An 18113-nucleotide genomic window follows, 5' to 3' on the forward strand; every position below is an offset into this window, starting at 1 on the left:
ATGGCACTACTTTCGCTGGGGAGCGTCATACAAGCCATCTGAGATAATGACGTAAATGCTGGTGGAAGCCTTTCACATGGATGTGAGTGTCTGTGGAATGACTGGAGATGGCAGGACTGCTTGGTCTTTTCTCAAAACCAACTGTCTCTCCTATGGAGAGAAAGTCAGGTTTATGTGTCTGCATTGTGTATCCGCTTGTGTCTATGAATCACTAGCTATGACACAATTGACCCCCCCACTGGCTTTGTCCCATTCATACGTCTTCCCCCAGGAGCTGATTGAATATCAGTGCTGAGTCTACACTAATAATTCCTTAGGCGCGATTTCTTGCAACTGCATGTATTTTTTTTCATTTTCAGGAATATTCACAGCATGAAAATGTAACATCACTCAGAAAAAAATGCTATGTATGGCAGTATATTATTCTTGTTCCAAGTGTATTCAAAGAACACTTTTTAAGCAATGAACAAAATGATTGTATTTTTTTTTTTTTTTTGTATAATGATAAATCGCTGGTTCCAGTTTCGCCATACCACTATTTCGCAGATTGTTTTTTTATGTACAGTCTTAACCCTATTTCAGTCCAACTCTCATGTATGAATGAGTGCATCGTAATTCCACTTTCGACCACTAGATGGGTGTGCGCTTATTAAGTTTGATAAGAGAAGTAAATTTGAATGTAGAGCAATAAAACTGTTAGTACACCGCTTAGTTTTTGTTGAAAGTCATTGGCTGTAATTTTGCTTTTTAAGCCTACAGAAAGTAGGCTGTAGAATGATTTTATAATGTACAACTACAAAACTCAAGTTTGGGAAAAAAATTATTTGTTTACTGTAAACACAGAGTGCTGTGCACATTGTACAGTGTTTTTGTGGTATTAATTGCTATTGCTCTCACTATCAATATATGAGTTTAAATGTGTTAAAATTATTTAAAAAATTATTAAAGAGGTAGTCAAACCCCCAAAATGATCTGCCATAATATGTTCTAATTGTCTTCACTAATCTAAATGTTACTCCTTTTGAGTTCAAAGCAAGGCTCAACTTCGTTCCTTTGGTTGAACAGACTTTTAATGTTGTCTACATGTCTTTACATGTCAAAACAACACACGAACAATGCCGTCAGAACTAAGAAAAATAAAAATAAAAAACTCAATTAGCCCACAAATAAGGGTGGTTCACAAAAACACTAAAAAGAAAGCAAATAGCACAGTATTTACCTCATTGGCCACAGTCTCTCAAAAGGAATAGAAAAAAAAGTTCCACACAAATCTTCAACAGAAACATGACGGTCTTCTAGGCCAAACTCCTGCCTTCTCTTAGGACAGCGCGTACTACTGCTATATGTGCATCAGCTACCTGTGTCCCTCAACAACAGCGTACACACGCAGAACAAAAAACAAGTTCCTTCTTTCCCTATGGTTTTATTCCAAAATATATTATGACAAATTATAACTCATTTATATTTCAACATGAACTAATGTCTTTATTTATTGTCCTTTTAAACCAAATTAAAACTATGAAATAAATATAGGAAATAAATGAGAGTTGCCTTTGACGGCAGCTACACTCCCACCAAATCACTTGTGATTTTTATTATGACCTAATGAGAGGATCTAGTGTGCTAATAGTGTGACAGTCTTATGGATAGGTCTGTCTAAGTGTACTTGTGTACTTGTGTATTGAGTCTCTTCCCATGGTTGTCTAATGTTGAGTCACTAATAAGCAGCTGTACCTTTCGTACACATCCATCTTCACTTGGATACACCGCAGTGACCTTAGTAAGCTTCCACTCATTTCTGGGTGCTGTGTCATCTTGTATGATCACGATGTCATTGATTTTGGCATTTCTCCTTATATCTGCCATTTTTGCCTTTGCTGTAGGCTCAACATGTATTCCCGTTTCCACCTTTGCCAAAATTCATTGGCCAGATACTGCGCTCTACGCCATCTCTTGCGAAAGTACAGGTCCTCCTTTATAAAGTCCCCTGGTGGTGGTAGTATCACTGATGACTTCATAGTCAACAGAAGATTGGGCGTAAGAGGTTGAGGTCCGGTAGGTTCGTTGAGTAGGTATGGGGTGATGGGTCGACTGTTTACTATCGCCGTCACTTCGTAAAGATATGTTCTTAAGGATGAACTGTCTAACGTTCAAGATGATTGGACCAGAATGGAGGTCAAAACACTTCTGATTGTACGGATTTGCCTCTCCCAGGCTCCACCCATATGACTGGCAGAGGGAGGGTTCATGACAAACTCGCAGCCTAGTTCCTTCAAGCTTTCTTGGTCAATTTCCTTTACTGCTTCCAGTAATTCTCTTTTTGCACCAACAAAGTTAGTGCCTTGGTCTGACTGAAGTTGACGCACATTCCCACGAAGGGCATGAATTAAAGCCCGGAATGAATTGAGAAAAGCATCGGTTGACAGATCATCAAGTAACTCGATATATACAGCACGTGAGCACAGACACGTAAACAGCAGTCCATAACGTTTTAACTCTTTCCTTCCTTCCTTTACATAAAATGGACCAAAACAATCCATCCCACAACACGTGAAGGGAGGAGTTGTCTCCATTCTCTCTACAGGGAGGTTTGCCATTTTTTGCTCTTCTGTTCCACGTCTGAATTTCCTGCATTTGACACAATTGTAGATATAGGTTGATACTGCTTGACTGCATCAAAGTATCCAAATACCGTTTGCTCTAAGTTCATTAATTGTCATGCCGCGCCCTTGATGTTGTATATGCTGATGATGGTGATCAATCAGCAACCATGTGATATGACTGGTGTTCAGTAGAATAGCTGGGTGCTTGACATGGGGGTGTAAGGTAGCTTGATCCAACCTACCCCCCACTCTAAGTGTACCCTTCATGTCCAGGAAGGGATTGAGACGGTAGAGACGATTTGTCTTGTCTTTCGATAATTCTTTTCGGAACTGAAGCTCCTTGATTTCTTTGGAGAAGACAGATCTTTGGAGTGGTTATGAAAGTAAGCTCAGCGTCCTGCCGTTCTTCAAGACTTGTGGTTTCATTGGTTCTCTTTTGCTTATTCTTAAATTCGTTCACAAATCTGATCAGCCTGGCAATTGCGTTGACTAGTCTTGACCAGCTGGAGAATTTCAGAAAACGTTCCGTTAGAGAATTCACACTTGTTAACGCATGGTGCACAACAGTTTTACGTACTTCTGGGTCCTCTGTATCAAGCTCTCCCATTTGACATGATTAATATTGCGTTTGTAAAATATGAGTTAAGCAACAAAATCCACCCGTTTTTAACCATCTCAGGGGGTGGCCATTTGGTTACTTTGTGTCAACTGAAAATTACATCACAGTTGCTCAGGGCTCAGGTAACGACCAATCACAGCTCAGCTGTTTTCTGAAGCTGAGCCATGATTGGTTGTCCACCTGATCCCTAATCAAAACAATCGTTGTTCACATGAACAAAAATAAACCTGAGAATTCTGTATGTATGCCAAGCTATTAGTTGGCGACATTACATTGCACAGTAATAGCACATCTTCCTGGACGAAAGCCTTTTGAATACCCTTCGTTGGTATATATACCGGGCGGCACAGTGATCGACTGGTTAGCACGTCCGCCTCACAGTACAGCGGTCGTGGGTTCGATCCTCCTTGTGTGGAGGTTGCATGTTCTCCCCGTGCCTGCATGGGTTTTCTCCGGGTCCTCCGGCTTCCTCCCACATTCCAAAAACATGCATTTTAGGTACATTGGACACTCTCAATTGCCTCTAGGTGTGATTGTGAGTGCGGATGTTTGTCTCTGTGTGCCCTGCGATTGGCTGGCAACCAATTCAGGGTGTCCCCCGCCTACTGCCCGTAGACAGCTGGGATAAGCTCCAGCACGCCCCGCGACCCTTGTGAAAATAAGCGGTATAGATAATGGATGGATGGATGGTATGTATACCAGGATGCAATAGCGGAGCAGGAATTGTACACTTTGGTGGATGACCGTTATATGCACTAAGGCAATATTACAGGGCCATGCTCCGTTATCATTGTCGTTTGTTGTCTACACATTCCTTTCCTAGGTTTTAGATGGCAAGGATAACACAGCTTTTTGTATGGTAAAACACCATTTTCATTCACTCAAAACAACCCAAATTTTAACGTTTTCTGTTCAAAACCGCCCTTCTGATGCCATTTTGAGGAGAATGCTCCACAGCCCCACTGTTTGGAGAGTTCCCAAATCCCTAATGGAATATCGTGAATGCCACAGCTGTCGTACGAAAGTGCAAAAGTAGGATGTTATAACACACATGGTGAATGTAGGTCATTTATTCTACAGCGTCAGCCATGAAAGAACTCTGCCTGACATCAACATCAATAAGGAAAAGCGGCTGGATTCTGCATTTCTATCATCGAGTTTATCTGACGCTGTTTATTTTATTAGAGCTACCTGGACGCTCCATCCAGCCATGGAGGAAGCCTTCAAATTGAAAAGTTGCTGCTATAAGCTTTTACCATCCAAGACAGCTCATTGGTATCGACCACTAAGACCATTTCACGCCTCACGTTTGAGTACCTGTTGAGAAGAGGAAACGCTTTGTGCTTGCATGTTTGGGTTTAAATCTATAAAAGCTTCTATCATGCCTGCCAAAACCTGTATTGGTTGTCAAAGGCAGTATTGAGATTAGCTGGTTTTAGCCATTTTAAAATAAATTTCAAATCAATGGTATCACTAGTAACCATATCCTCAATAACTCAATAACTTGACTGGATTACAGTTGCATTGACACCACCAATTTGTTACAGGTCCCAGCAAGATACTGCTGAACTGCTACAAACAAACTACGACAAAAACACTAAGCTAGAAGCTAGTTCTGACAATCCATCAATTTTCGAAAACCATTGTCCACATTAGGGTCAGTGGCGTAGCTAGCTTGAATAGCGCCCTGCACAAGACCCCTTCATAGGGTGCCAACTTTCTCACTCCTAAATAAGGGACAGGTGCACGTTGCCACGGTGGTTTGAGCATGATGTATGAATTTTATGAATATGAATATGATTTTTTTCCTAATTTTCACGTTAATGCAAAGTCTGTAATGCGGAAACCACATTCATGTAAAAATAAGAAAAAATTTAAAAAATGGACAAAAGTGTTTTTCACAGTGACGAAATGTAACCTCATATGAAACCTCATATGAAACCACAATTTGGCTGTTTTCATCAAAAAAACAAGTACCGGTACAAGAAATCTGAAATGTAAAAAGTGTGACTCACCAAATAATTGTTTTTCATGGCTACTTCCATGGTACACATATGAGGCCTCACTGGATGCTATTTTGTCACTTTCTGCTGTATATATAGAACAGCACAGATAAAGAGCGCACCAATATTGCTAGCACCTTTCGCTAGCGTAACTTTCTTGTGCATTTCTGTACTAGCATGCTGAGTTAAGTCATTTTCACCTCCATGTCCTATTGAAAATTCCCGGCGGCATAAAGTGCAGAAGGCTTTCATACAGTTGGCAATCCTACCCCTTCATGACATCCCCTCATCAGTTTCATCATTCATATATCTTTTTGGCTAAATTATTACCTGGCATTTGAATTCTGAATGGCATTTCTCTACCCGTTTTATTTACCCCAGCTGACACATTTCCAAGGCGCTTACAATACAATATTGGTGCCACAGTAACACTGACTGCGAAAATGACAACGTAACAAGACTGTCGGATGGAGCTACATCGTCGCTAACAGCAGCCGCTAGCTTAACCAACAAGCGTTCGCAAACTTGCTTTCAAAATTGCTGAGGTACAATGAAATGCAAAACTTTAAATACGTGGTAGGAACAGGTAGTTCAATAGTAAGACCAGTCCAAAAGGCAACTCCACTGGGGGGTGACAAATTCCCCATACAAATGCAAAATCCAGGTAGCCCCCAAGGCTCACATTGCCTGTTCCAAATACAGCTCACCAATGAGATGTGTATAATTTTTTTTGTGTAGCTATTCTAATAAACTTAGTGCCACTTACCAGTGAGCTAAATCTAATCTTTTTTGGTCAGTATTGTATCACATAACATAACCATAGCATTCATGATGGCGGGATAATCCATCCCCAAATAATTTTATGATACATATTTTAAAAATATGTCATTTTTTGGGTCGGTTGGGCATGGACCTCAACCAAGCTTTTCTGTGCCACCGCACATTTTGTATATGCCAGGGATTGCTACTAATTATGGTCACGGCTGAGCAGGTGTCTGTCCCAGCTAACTGTGCACTAGAGGTGGGGTACAACCATTCACATAATGGACACAATTCAAACAAAAGCACAACAAGAACATGCAAACTCTACAACTGTATTGCGTGAGCTGAAAGTCGAACCAAGAACCTCTGAACTGTACGGCACACCACCAATCCACCATTTTCCCTCGCATAATTCAGAAGAAAATATCATTTTTCCTTGCTTCCAAAAAAAAGGCTTTGGCATAATAGCAGCCTATTGTGTGCATTTCACAATGCATCTGTGCAGACAAAAGAGCTTGGACATTATGGCCATTTTGGGATTGGGAACCCAAGATGGCACCCGGCCCGCACAATCAACGTAATTGGATCACCTCGGTGATGATCATCTTCATGCTAAATATTGTTTTGTGCCAGAGTGCACTTTCTCAGCGTTAAATCAATTACAGTATGTCCATCCCTCAGCGTGACATGTGTCTCGTTCCTTTCTGGTTTAATTTTGTTAGGACGTGCCACGCCATTAGTGGCAGCTCAGTGGCTGTGATGGCGTGATTGGGTAACGGGAGCGGCAGGGGGCACAATCGCTAGTTGATAAAGGGTGATTAACTGAAAACCCTCTTTCGCTTTGTCACCATTTCGCACATGCAGAGCAAGCAGTTGTCTGGTTATTTACTTCGATAAAGACGAGCAGGGAAATAAATGGAGACGATGCAGAGGCGGTCGTTTAAGCAGGAAACAGAAGGTGAAAACCAATTAATTCAATTAGCTGGTCTTTTCCCCCACAGAGGAGGGGTGATAAAGTCAAACACTTGCACACGAAACACAAAGTGGAGTCAGCAGAAAAGCAGCAGATTTAAAGCACAATTGTTACAGGGTGAGATGGGCCCTGCGGACTAAAGACCTTACCCAGTAGTTCCAGTTTATGATGATTGTGTCTTTTCAACAATTAGAATCTCTGTCTTCTCCAGCATCTTCTCAAAAGTTGCGGCCCAAAAACTAATGAGAACATGCTTTATTTAGGAGATCCATTTCACAACATAAACTCCATTGACTGACGTAACTGTCCTTCAAGCATCCATCCTGGTCGCCAGCCAATTGCAGGGCATACGTATACAACACATTTGACTTTGTTACTTGTGCCTCTCAGAGACCCACAGAATGTAATACGTTTTTCACCAGACAACGAGGATTTACAAGTGACTGTCCCCGAGTCGATGTACCTGCATGGATCTTTTGTCTCGTATTGATCTTTATTTAGCAGCAAATAGCCTTGTAGATGCAAAGAGCTCAACAAAACACTGTGTGGCAGGGGGAGAAGCGAGAAAAAAAGTGAACATTTGTCAATGCAGGGCTGCTTTAGCAGCTAATTTTATTCTGCAACAATCAACTGGCCCTGTGTTGACAGTCAGTGAATGCGTGAGCTCAGCCTTTTGATGGCGGTGAGTCAGTGCTTGAAAATGAGCCTTTGTCACCACATCTCTCAAGCCAGTCAGAAACTCAAACAAGCTGGGATATATTTACACTGTATTTACTCACACACTATTTACACAGTATTGTCCTTGCAGACATGCTCAGAACGGTTGTTAGAACTGAAAAGCACAAATGTTTTGTGACAAGCTTGTCACAAATCTAACCATTTTCTATCGAGCTGAGCTGGGGTCTGTTCTATTGTGGCAATGTAACACAGAAGGGTCGGAGGTTGAGATTCAAACCATGAAATTCAGAATGATGAGGCAGACGTGCTGACCACTTGATCAAAGTGTGGCCCCAATAGTGTTTTATATTTTTTATTTTTGGGGAACAATCACAGGAGTTTTTCAAGAAAAGGCCGCAAAAGGCAAGGCCTGAGATCTGGTTCAACTCTCTTGACTGTGAGGCGGACATGTTGGACTTAAAGTGGATGTCACCCAAACCTAATTTTTTAAAGAAATATGTTCTATGCAAGCCCACTACTTGAAACAAGGCATTCTGATAAATATTGCGTTTGTGGAATAAGAGTTAAACTCCCCCTTTTTAGCCATTTCTGGGGCGGCCATTTTTGTCACTTCTGTCGACTGAAAATGACATCACAGTTGCTCATGGCTCAGGTAACCACCAATCACAGCCTGTGTGATTGGCGTTGAACTAAACCTTGAGCAGTTGTGATGTCATTTTTAGTCGACAGACGTGACAAAATGGCCACCCCGTTAGATGGCTAAAAAGGGGTGGATTTTGCTGCTTAACTCATATTCCACAAATGCAATATTAATCAGAATGCCGTGTTTCAACTAGTGCGCCTGCTGGGAACATATTCTTGAAATAAATATGTTTGGGTTGATTTCCACTTTAAAAGGGAAGTCAACCCAAACATGTTCTTTCCAATAATATGTTCTATGCGCCTCCACTAGTCTAACCATTGACATTGTGATTAATATTGTGTTTGTGGAATATGAGTTAAGCAGCAAAATCCACCCCTTTTTTATCCATCTCATGGGTAGCCATTTTGCCACTTTCTGCCAATTTAAAATGACATCACGGTTGCTTAGGGCTCTAACAACCAATCACGTCTCAACTGTTTTCTGAAGCTGAGCCATAATTAGTTGTTACCTGAGCCCTGAGCAACTGTGATCGGAAAAATGGCCAGTTGTGTTGTGGATACCAAAAATGGAGAATTAGACGAAAACGTCGAACAAAAATTGATTTATTTACAAAAATGAAGGACCGGAGAAGTACAACAGAAATCTCTGACAGACAACGTCACGAATATTCAAATCTGTACAAAGTGCTTGCCAACGGCAAGGTAAATAGTTTAACCAAAAAAATATAAACGAAATACCAATTCCAATTTCCCCAAAAATAAAACACTTAGTCAAAGTGACAAGGATCTATGAATCTTAACAACAAAAATCTTTTGGCAAAATAGCAACTATGAACATGTATGGGTCTAGAAAACAACACTTGAGCTGAGAAGCAACCAAGGTCAATAATCCAACAAGGCTGGGTAGTAGATAGAGTCCTTTTAAACCCAGTTGATTGTCATGGTATACAAGTGCGCTCTCCAGCTGGGCTGCAACAGGAGAGAGAGAGAGAGAGGGAAGGGCGAGAGAGAGAGAGACAGAGAGAGAGAAAAGAAAAAACAAACCAAAATAAACAACAACAGAACCAAAACCATGACAGTTTCAGTCAATAGCAAGTGGAAAAATGGCCTCCCCCTGAGATGGAAAAAAACAGTGTGATTTTACAGTTTAACTCATATTCCACAAATACAATATTAATCAGAATACTGTGTTTAACTAGTGGGGCTGCATAGAACATATTCTTGTAAAGAAAATGTTCTGTTTTGGTTGACTTCCCCTTTAACTTTCACAATATCTGGGTAGTGTGTGAATCAGTGAAACTTATTGTCCAAAAGTCCAAAGGGAATGTAGGGGTGGTGGGCTGAAAGGGAAGTACATGTTTGAAGGACAGTTCTGACAGCCAATGAAGGGCCTGTTAAAAAGGGCCTGTTGTTTTGAACTACCGGTACACACCGTTTTGTACATTTGCTACTCACCTCACCTGAGACTAAACTAGTTCTGCTTTAATACAAGTTCAGACATAAATTTGAGTAGAATTGTCAATGATGTGTAATATGTACGCAAATATGTGAATATGCATGTCTCGCATCTTGACCTTTTAATAAAACATGCAGTGCTGCAGGATGAGTTGCTTGGGCCTGACAGCGCCCCTGGCGCACTTTTTAGTAGTAGTGAACTTCAGAAATACTGCGTAGCGAATCGCAATGTTACCTGAGGTAGCAGATGGTGGTGAGATGAGCTCAGTTCAGAGCTAAGAAAGCACACGCAAGACTCTTGACCCATCCAGCCTGATCACGCCGAAGAAATGAGCATGATTACAGAGCTGTTGAGCGCTTGCTCTCCAGGAAAGGTCGAGAGAGCACTGCTATATTCAAGTAGAGCTGGGGGGCGGAATTCAAAACCTCCAGTCTGATCTTTTCTTAAGCTTGAGGCGTTTGTCTTTTTTTCTGGTGAAAACGATTGCTTCATGATCTGGGCTTTGACTGGTCATCCAGCACTAGGTTGAACTGGGCCAAGCAGTTACAGAAGAGGAGGAAATGTAGACATGTGCACAGCTCTGATTATTGCATCGCTTATGCTCAAAGCTACTCTGAGAAGCCTGAGTGCTCCAGCAATTATTAATAGTGACTTTTTCTCATGGAACCCCTCAAAAAAGTGAGTGATCAAAGACATCCAACAGGAAGTTTGAGCCGAATTGGGCAGTTCTGTTCTCCCTTTCAAGGCACGCTTACGCAACGGCTGGCAGACTGTGAGGTGCGGCCTAAAAATAACACGAGCTTACAAAACAGAGAGATCGTTATGCTCAAATAGATTTGGAGGAAGTTCACCGTTGTCAGCCTCGTTCAAAACCATTTCATGGTTATTTCCATTGCAGAGTTCCGGTAGAACCCGCTGAAGAATTTGAAGAATTTGAAAACAAACGACCTCTGAACTGTGAGGCGGACGTGCTAACCAGTCGACCACCGTGCCGCCCCCCAAAAAATACCTACCACATTTAATCACTTTTGTAACTTTCACAGTTCTTTCTGCCATTTTGCTGTACTTTTTGCGACTGGAATATCTAGGTAGTTTTCCGTACACTGTGTGAAAAGCTAGCTAACCTCATGTATGACGGTGTTATGTAGCACAATAAAAGGAAAAAGGAAGTCAAGTCAAACATTTTCTTTCCAATAACATGTTCAATTCGACCCCACTACTCTAAACACATTACTCTGATTAATACTGTTTTTTGTGGAATATGAATTAAGCAGAAAAATTCTGCCATTTTCATCCATCTCAGCGGGCGGTCATTTTTCCTTGTACTGACACATGCTGTCGTCTGAAAATGACATCGCAGTGCTCAGCTTGCGAAAATCATATGACCAAACCCAGAAAACATGTGAGCCCTGACAGTCATTACCTTGACTTGATTTCCACTTTAAAGCTAACTAGAAATGGTTAGCTAGGTTGCTAGCTAGGTTGTCAGTACGACTTTGGTTCAAATAATACGATTGGTATTTATTTATTTATTTGATACATTTTCTAAGAAGAACTTACCCCTGTCGCAGGTCACCACAGCAAGTAACTTGCATGATGTTTGGCACAGTTTTTACACCAGATGTCCTTCCTGATGCAACCAACCCGTCCGTCTCCTGTGGAATTTGAAGCTCGATGTGTCCAAAGTCAGCTGTGTTAACTATCCATTCAATGTTTTCTAAGAATGTTAAACTAAATTTACTTCAACTTCAGTGCAGAACAAAACTGCATAGCAAGTACTATAGTACAACAATGGCAACCAGCTTCAGGTCTTCAGCCCGCCCAAATCCAATCTTCAAGCCAATCTGGGTCAAAATAATTGTCCCAGTCTTGGGTAAAAAATAAACCGCAACCCTAATGCAAATCTTAAGTGCATGTAATTTTAACAATAAATAAATAAACAAAACAGGTTTGATGTTGCAATTATAGAATTTTGTGTGTATGAAATGAATGTATTCCGATTTGGAATGAGGCTGGCAGATTAAAAAAAAATGTGTGCCTGTGAATACTTTTCTGATGCACTGTATAATCTATGGTGAGTGTAAACAGCACAATATTGGCAGCCTTGGTGTAGTGCATGTTCTGAAGAACTGCCCCAAGTCAAGAAAGAGAGCAGAGACCTTGGAGAATATGGCAGCCATCGAACTTAAGCACTCAGGATGCGATCACGGAGCTGTCGATTGTTATTGTTAGTAAATCAGGGGGATCAATTTGATGTCAGGAGTGCTATTGATCCTTCCGGCGAGTGTTTGGCATTTGTGTAAATATCACGATGACACAATCATCATCATCATCATCATCATCATCATCATCATGTGAGGCTAGAGTGAGAAAGATTGCTGTGATTCAACAGTGAATGACCCAAAAAGCAATGTGTTCTTTAAAATCAGGAGTGGTGAAAAGAAATGAATGACCGTGCGCAACCACTTCATCTCTGTTTTTCTTCTCTTGCGTCATAAATATTTCAATGGGAACAAGATTCAAGCTGCAGCCAAACATCCAACCTTACACAGTTTCTTTAAGGTACTCCCTTCTACACTGCCAGAAAAAAAGTTGCTAAATTTGTCATTTTTAAGGGTCCAATAGCTTGTCACTGGGGCAGTACCCTCAATGATACGCCTAATTTTAGTAGCACTTTCACTTCTTCATCTCCATTACAGAGGAAGAACAAGTTAATGGAGACTCTTCCAACAGAGAAGAAAGGCTCTATCATGTCATACCACGAAAGGCACACTCACATGTACTGGTGAGACACCAGGTAGTGAACACTTTAGCTTAGCATTTCATGGAACTTGGATGTTACTGTTTCACACACAAGTCACAATTTCAAATTAACAACGTGCAACTTAAATTTGACATTATGGGAATCAAATCGTGGCCAAAAGCACACAAACAACAACATTTTTTTTTTCTCTTCACAAGAACCATTTATAGTTTGTTGTGTATAAAGTGTATTAAGTTGGCCATCCTTGGGTTGGATTACTATTATTAGTGTTTATTTCCAGGGGTGGGCACTTACAACATTTCCTCAATAGTATGCCAATACCGACGGAAGGTCCGGTAGTCCATCACTGTCTGACACTTGACGGTAAACTTTGAAACACTGACGGAGTAAGCGCCGACGGAAGTGATTTTTGGCCATCCCCTGAACCATCACTGACCTGAAAAGCAAAGACGAAGGGCATTTTGGGGACGAGACGCAGGAGGAGGAGCCGTAACAGTATACAAATTTATATTTTTTGTGTAAAGTTGTCCAAACTGTTTGTAAATGATTGAAATTGTGTCCTGTGCCCTTGTAAAGAACATTTTTTTTACAGACAGTCCTAAAAACGCGGTAACCAACTGTAACTTTGCGATGAAGGACTCACGGTTAAAATAACCATGACAGAGTGACGGACGGGGCCGGCCTGAAAAATGACAGACTGATGATGACGGACTTTCGGATTGATCTGACGCTGGCGAATGACAAAAGTTCACTTACGAGTCCACCACTGTTTATTTCTTGAAACTGCATTACTTACCACAGTCGTCTCTTTCCAAAGGCATTCACATAGGCCTAGCATGACCCCTTTGACGGTTTGAATCATTTACAGTATGTACCTTGCCTAACCATAAACAGTATTCATCTGTACTATGGGAATTCATTGTGAACTCTGTAGAGTAAATCACAAAGATATTCATCTTGGAGAAGAAAAATTGCCTTTTTTTCTGACAGTGTACTCGCAGAGATGTTTTGTCCATCCAGCTTGAAGAAATCAACCCATATTGACGTGCTCCTTCTATTCACGCTCTATTGTACGCATCTGTGAGATTATCCTCACATTACATTCCCTCCCTGCACACAGAGAAACGTGTTTGTGCACCACACGCGACACCAAACCTCTTCCCAACCACGCGGCGAAATGAAAAATGAAAAACGACATCTCTGTTTCCAGTTTTAATTGCGTGTCAACATGTTCCTGCGCTCAACTGAGGCCCCCGAATCAAGACTGAAGTATGTCTGGCTCATGTGACAACACACACACACACACACACACACACAAACACGGTGGCCAGAGAGGGGTACCGTTGTGTGTGTGTGCGGGTGCATGTGCGCCTGTCTACACTATCACTAATTCATGTGTTTTCTTCGTATCTCGTGGGACATGGCTGCCCTTCGATTGACCTTTTTTCTTTCCTTGGAACGCCATCCTTGCTCTTCACAGGAAGGAAACTATGTGCTTTGATTAAAGAGCAGGCACACCAGCAGGGATGATGTACAGTACATTAATTGGATCAGAGGTCATTTACTTAGGTACACCATTTAATGAGATTCAGTAAAATGCAAGAAGAGCTCTGGCTATGATAACACCGTTCATTAACTGCATGAACGCAAACTTTCCTGTCTTCGTTTCGGCGGCAGCTTCACTTCTTAGCCACGTGCATCTTTGAATAAAATTATTACTTCGGTGCAATTGTGTGGCATTTTGGTATTGTTAGGTTTAAGTCATCGATGGTGTTTCATTCTACTTTCGAGATCTCCTGTTTTGTTGCCGGTCCTTGAATACACCTTGTACGAAGGAATAAAGTGAAAGAGAACATTTGTCGTTGCTTCCCTCCGAAGGCTCCCACTTAGCATGACATTTGGCCCAGATTTGGCATGAAGCTGGCACAGGTGGCATTCAGTCAGTCGGCACTGGCGCACGGCATGTGAACCGAACATGGCCCAGGAAAGGCAAAGGAGGCACTGTCTTGACTCTGGCAAACAATATGTGGGCCAGTTGTTGAGTGAAGGATCTGGCCCAGAAATCAATTTAGAACTCTGGGCCATATATGTATAGCCAGTCTTCTCCCACCCTTAAATGCATTTTTTTTCTACACACAGTATTATTTTACATCACAGGCGTAAGAATTGTGTTACATCGTCACACCCACACGCGCGCGCACAACATTATGACGTGCCGCTCTTGTTATGTTAAAGCCCAGATAGCAAAATAAATAGCAAAAGCCACCTGCACTTGGCCCACATACCTCAATGAATTACGGTTCTTTAGTGGTCCACATCTGGTTTCCAAAATGTGGACCGCATAAGGCCCACCGCTCAGCCAAATCATACAACCGTAGCTGGCACCACTAATTACCTAGGTAACTGTACTAGTATTTATTTTAAAAAAGGTATTTATTCATTTAAAGTGCTTTATTCAAGAACACATCAAAATAACAGCCAGGGGGAGACAAACAAACAGGAAAATACATTTATTCTACAAAAAAACGCTCTCATAAATACAAAGTCTTGAGTGTTTTCCCATTTGTGGAGCGTACAATCGTTTTAATATATTGTCTGACTTCATTTTCAAACATGAACAAATTGTGGTCTTCTGTGGCTCCGGTTGACTGACTTAGGCGTGGGTTCACTTCCCACTTGATAGAGCACAAATGTGAGCGTGAATGATTGTGTTTGTGCCTTAATTTATACATATTTTTTAAATGGGACGACTACAGAAAACTACAAACGAATTAAAGAAGTTAAGGCTGTTTCAGTTTTTAAGAGGAACGGGGTTGAGCCTCAAACGTCAACTGCCACTCACCAATAACCAAAAAGAAGCAGAAGAAGCTATAAGATTTCAGATTAACCGGCAGGTAAACGAGCTCAGTTGATTAGAAGCACCTGTGGCTAAAGACAAACTGTGTGGCAGGGTTTTTACTTTCTGGACCTGAATTTCTGCCCCGCACACTCTGGTGAGACATCCAGCAAAGACGTGGTGAGTGAATCCATTTATTTTATGTTTAGGATAAAGTTTTCCTTTTGTGTGTTATTCAGATTCAGTTTCTGGTGGCACATATTTCAGCCCATATAATATAGTGTCACACCTAGTTTAAGAATGTTCAAGGGTTATTTTTATTGACCATACATTGGTGGTAATGAAATGCACAAATGTCTGTTTTCTTTACACACTTTCCATCCTTGTGTTCACTTATAACAGTTTAAAAACAAAACAAAATGTTATTTTGCACAAAGCTGTAAACAATTGGGAGACACTTGATCTCACACCGCAATATCAGTTTTAGTTAAATTATTCTTTTTAGTAGTCAAATTACCTTACGATACAAAAAGTTCATTCAAAACCATGTTTGCATGTTTCAGTGTAACCGCCTGGGCCGCACATCTGGGGCCAAAGACCAAGAAATCGATGCCAAATCCAAAGATGGCTACATCTGGCTCCTGATGGGGATGGTGGCAGGAAGAAAAGAGGGCATGGGGAGCACAACAATTTGATGGATGGATAAATGCTGGTCAATACCATGTTTGGACTCTGTGTTCAGTGTTAAAAAAAAGTACAGTTTTCCAGTTTGTGGAGTGGTTCTCAAGTTCTGAAAATAAAGATCTGCTTATAACACTGTAGTTGTTGAGGCTTTTTTCAAAACTAAATCTGGGTCAAATATATGGTAGTTCATGAAGTGACTTAGTTAAGGCTGATATCAGGAACCAGTTCTGGTCCACATTAGGGCTATGGTTGTATGATTTGGTTGAGATATGGGCCTTATGTGGAGCACTAAAGGACAGGTAATCAGGAACCAGTTCGAGTCCATCATAGGCCGAGCTATGGTCATATAATTTGGCTGAAATATGGGCCTTGTGTGGCCCACATGTGGACCACTAAATAATTGACAGTCATTCATTAAGGTGAGCAGGTGGGTTGTGTGGCCCACCACTAGGCCACACCAATTCTGCTATCTGGGCTTTGGTCAGGTCAATATTTGGCTCTTCCAATTTGCCTGTATTCCCTAACATTTATTATGTGGAAATGACTAAAGTTGAGAAGACGCATAACATTTGTGTAAAGTGCTAGAGTGCATATTTGTTTGCCCATGTATGTTATGACCCTGTGTCATTGTTTTGAACTGCTGGTTAGCTGGTTCTGCCTGATTGCAGCCACAGAATTGGTCAGAGGAAAGGCAAGAGGCCTTTTGAACCACCAGTTGATTGCCATCGGGCTGCTCTCCAATCATCCACCCTGATCCTGTGTTTTGTTTGTTTGGCGTGCACCTGTGAGTGCATGGCATGAAATTATAATGTACCTCTCAACCCCAGGGTGTACTGAATCTTATGAAAGTTATTTGTCCTTACATATCTGCATATAATCTTACACATTATTTACGAATGGCTGCTGTCACGGGAACGGAAATCGGCGATGTACGGCGTACATGTTTGAAAAGGTGTTTCCACCTATACAAATTACGCCGAAAGTGTACAACTTGACAGGTATGTGACAATCTCAGAGTATACTATTTGAAAGAGAAATGTGGATATAAGATATGCAGTATGTTAATTTAAAATATTAAGAGAGGCAGATGTAAATAGATGTACACACATTTATATTCGCATATATTCGTACAGCTTGGCGACAGCAAACTGAATCTCGCTTGGTACTCACAAACGTCATTTTTAGTATCAAAGATCATGTGATATAACTTGGCATTTTGTCTGTCACTTGCGATTTGACATTTGCAATCACAACTCAAGTAGTTGCAGACTGTCTGCACGACGTGACTGGATTGTTTATCGGTGCTCAGCCGCGACACTCGGCGTGGGGCTGCCTTTAGGCGTACCTAATGTTATGACCCGTGACTGGATCGACGCCGGCTCCATCGAGGGCTGCGCTCGTTTGCTCGCTTTGTGGATGCCAAAGGCACCCCTCTGTGCGACGCGTGTCACCGCGGGTGATCCATGGATCGGTGATCCACCTGTCTAGACATGGCAGGGGGCGGGCGGTGGGTTGGAGGAGTCAGACGTCTTGACAGTAACCCCCCCCCCCCCCCCCCCAAAAAAAAAAAAACATTAAAAGTGAAGCTGCGATTTTTGTCACACAGACATAATTATTCATAGCTCTCATCTAACTCTGTGACACTCTTCTAGTTGCAATAGCAGAAAAAAAAGAAAACACGAACGAACAAGCCACAGGAGACGTCATCTTGACAGGGGTACGCTGCACTGGTGTGATAGAGTGCAGATCGTGCTGATATACAGTACACTTCACTAATGTGACCTTGCACCTGTCGCAGCGCTCCCCCCTAGAGGAAGTCTGAATGAGCGCCGAGCTGGAATGGCCCACTGGAGTCTGATAAAAACCCCAGGACTGTATCTTCTACACCCAATACTCTACTGTATTCTCAGTTGGATTTAGGCAGAAAAGAAAAACACATGCAGCGCAAACTCTGAAGCAGTGGTTGTCAAACTGAGGTCATTCATCATTTAAAAAAAAAACTAAAAAAAAAAAAAGTGCATACCTACTGAAACAAACATACTAATCCAAATGATTCCTTTAAGATAATTGCAACGACATGGTTTAACCTTTTT

General features: G+C 41.5%; 1 protein-coding gene and 1 long non-coding RNA gene across 3 annotated transcripts in view; both read left to right on the top strand.

Moving 5' to 3' along the window:
• The window catches only part of rtn4rl1b (reticulon 4 receptor-like 1b), a 182079-nt gene that overhangs the window by 104300 nt on the left and 59666 nt on the right, over nt 1-18113 (top strand). The gene's annotated exons all lie outside the window — the stretch shown is intronic.
• On the top strand, nt 15291-16157 carry LOC147145174 (uncharacterized). The gene is made up of 2 exons (XR_015087347.1): nt 15291-15516; nt 15900-16157. It is a non-coding gene; the product is annotated as an uncharacterized LOC147145174 (long non-coding RNA).

The sequence above is a fragment of the Filicampus tigris genome, chromosome 7 (genome assembly GCF_054856515.1).
Source record: "Filicampus tigris isolate MCC_2025a chromosome 7, RoL_Ftig_1.0, whole genome shotgun sequence".
In the NCBI taxonomy this organism is placed as follows: domain Eukaryota; kingdom Metazoa; phylum Chordata; class Actinopteri; order Syngnathiformes; family Syngnathidae; genus Filicampus; species Filicampus tigris.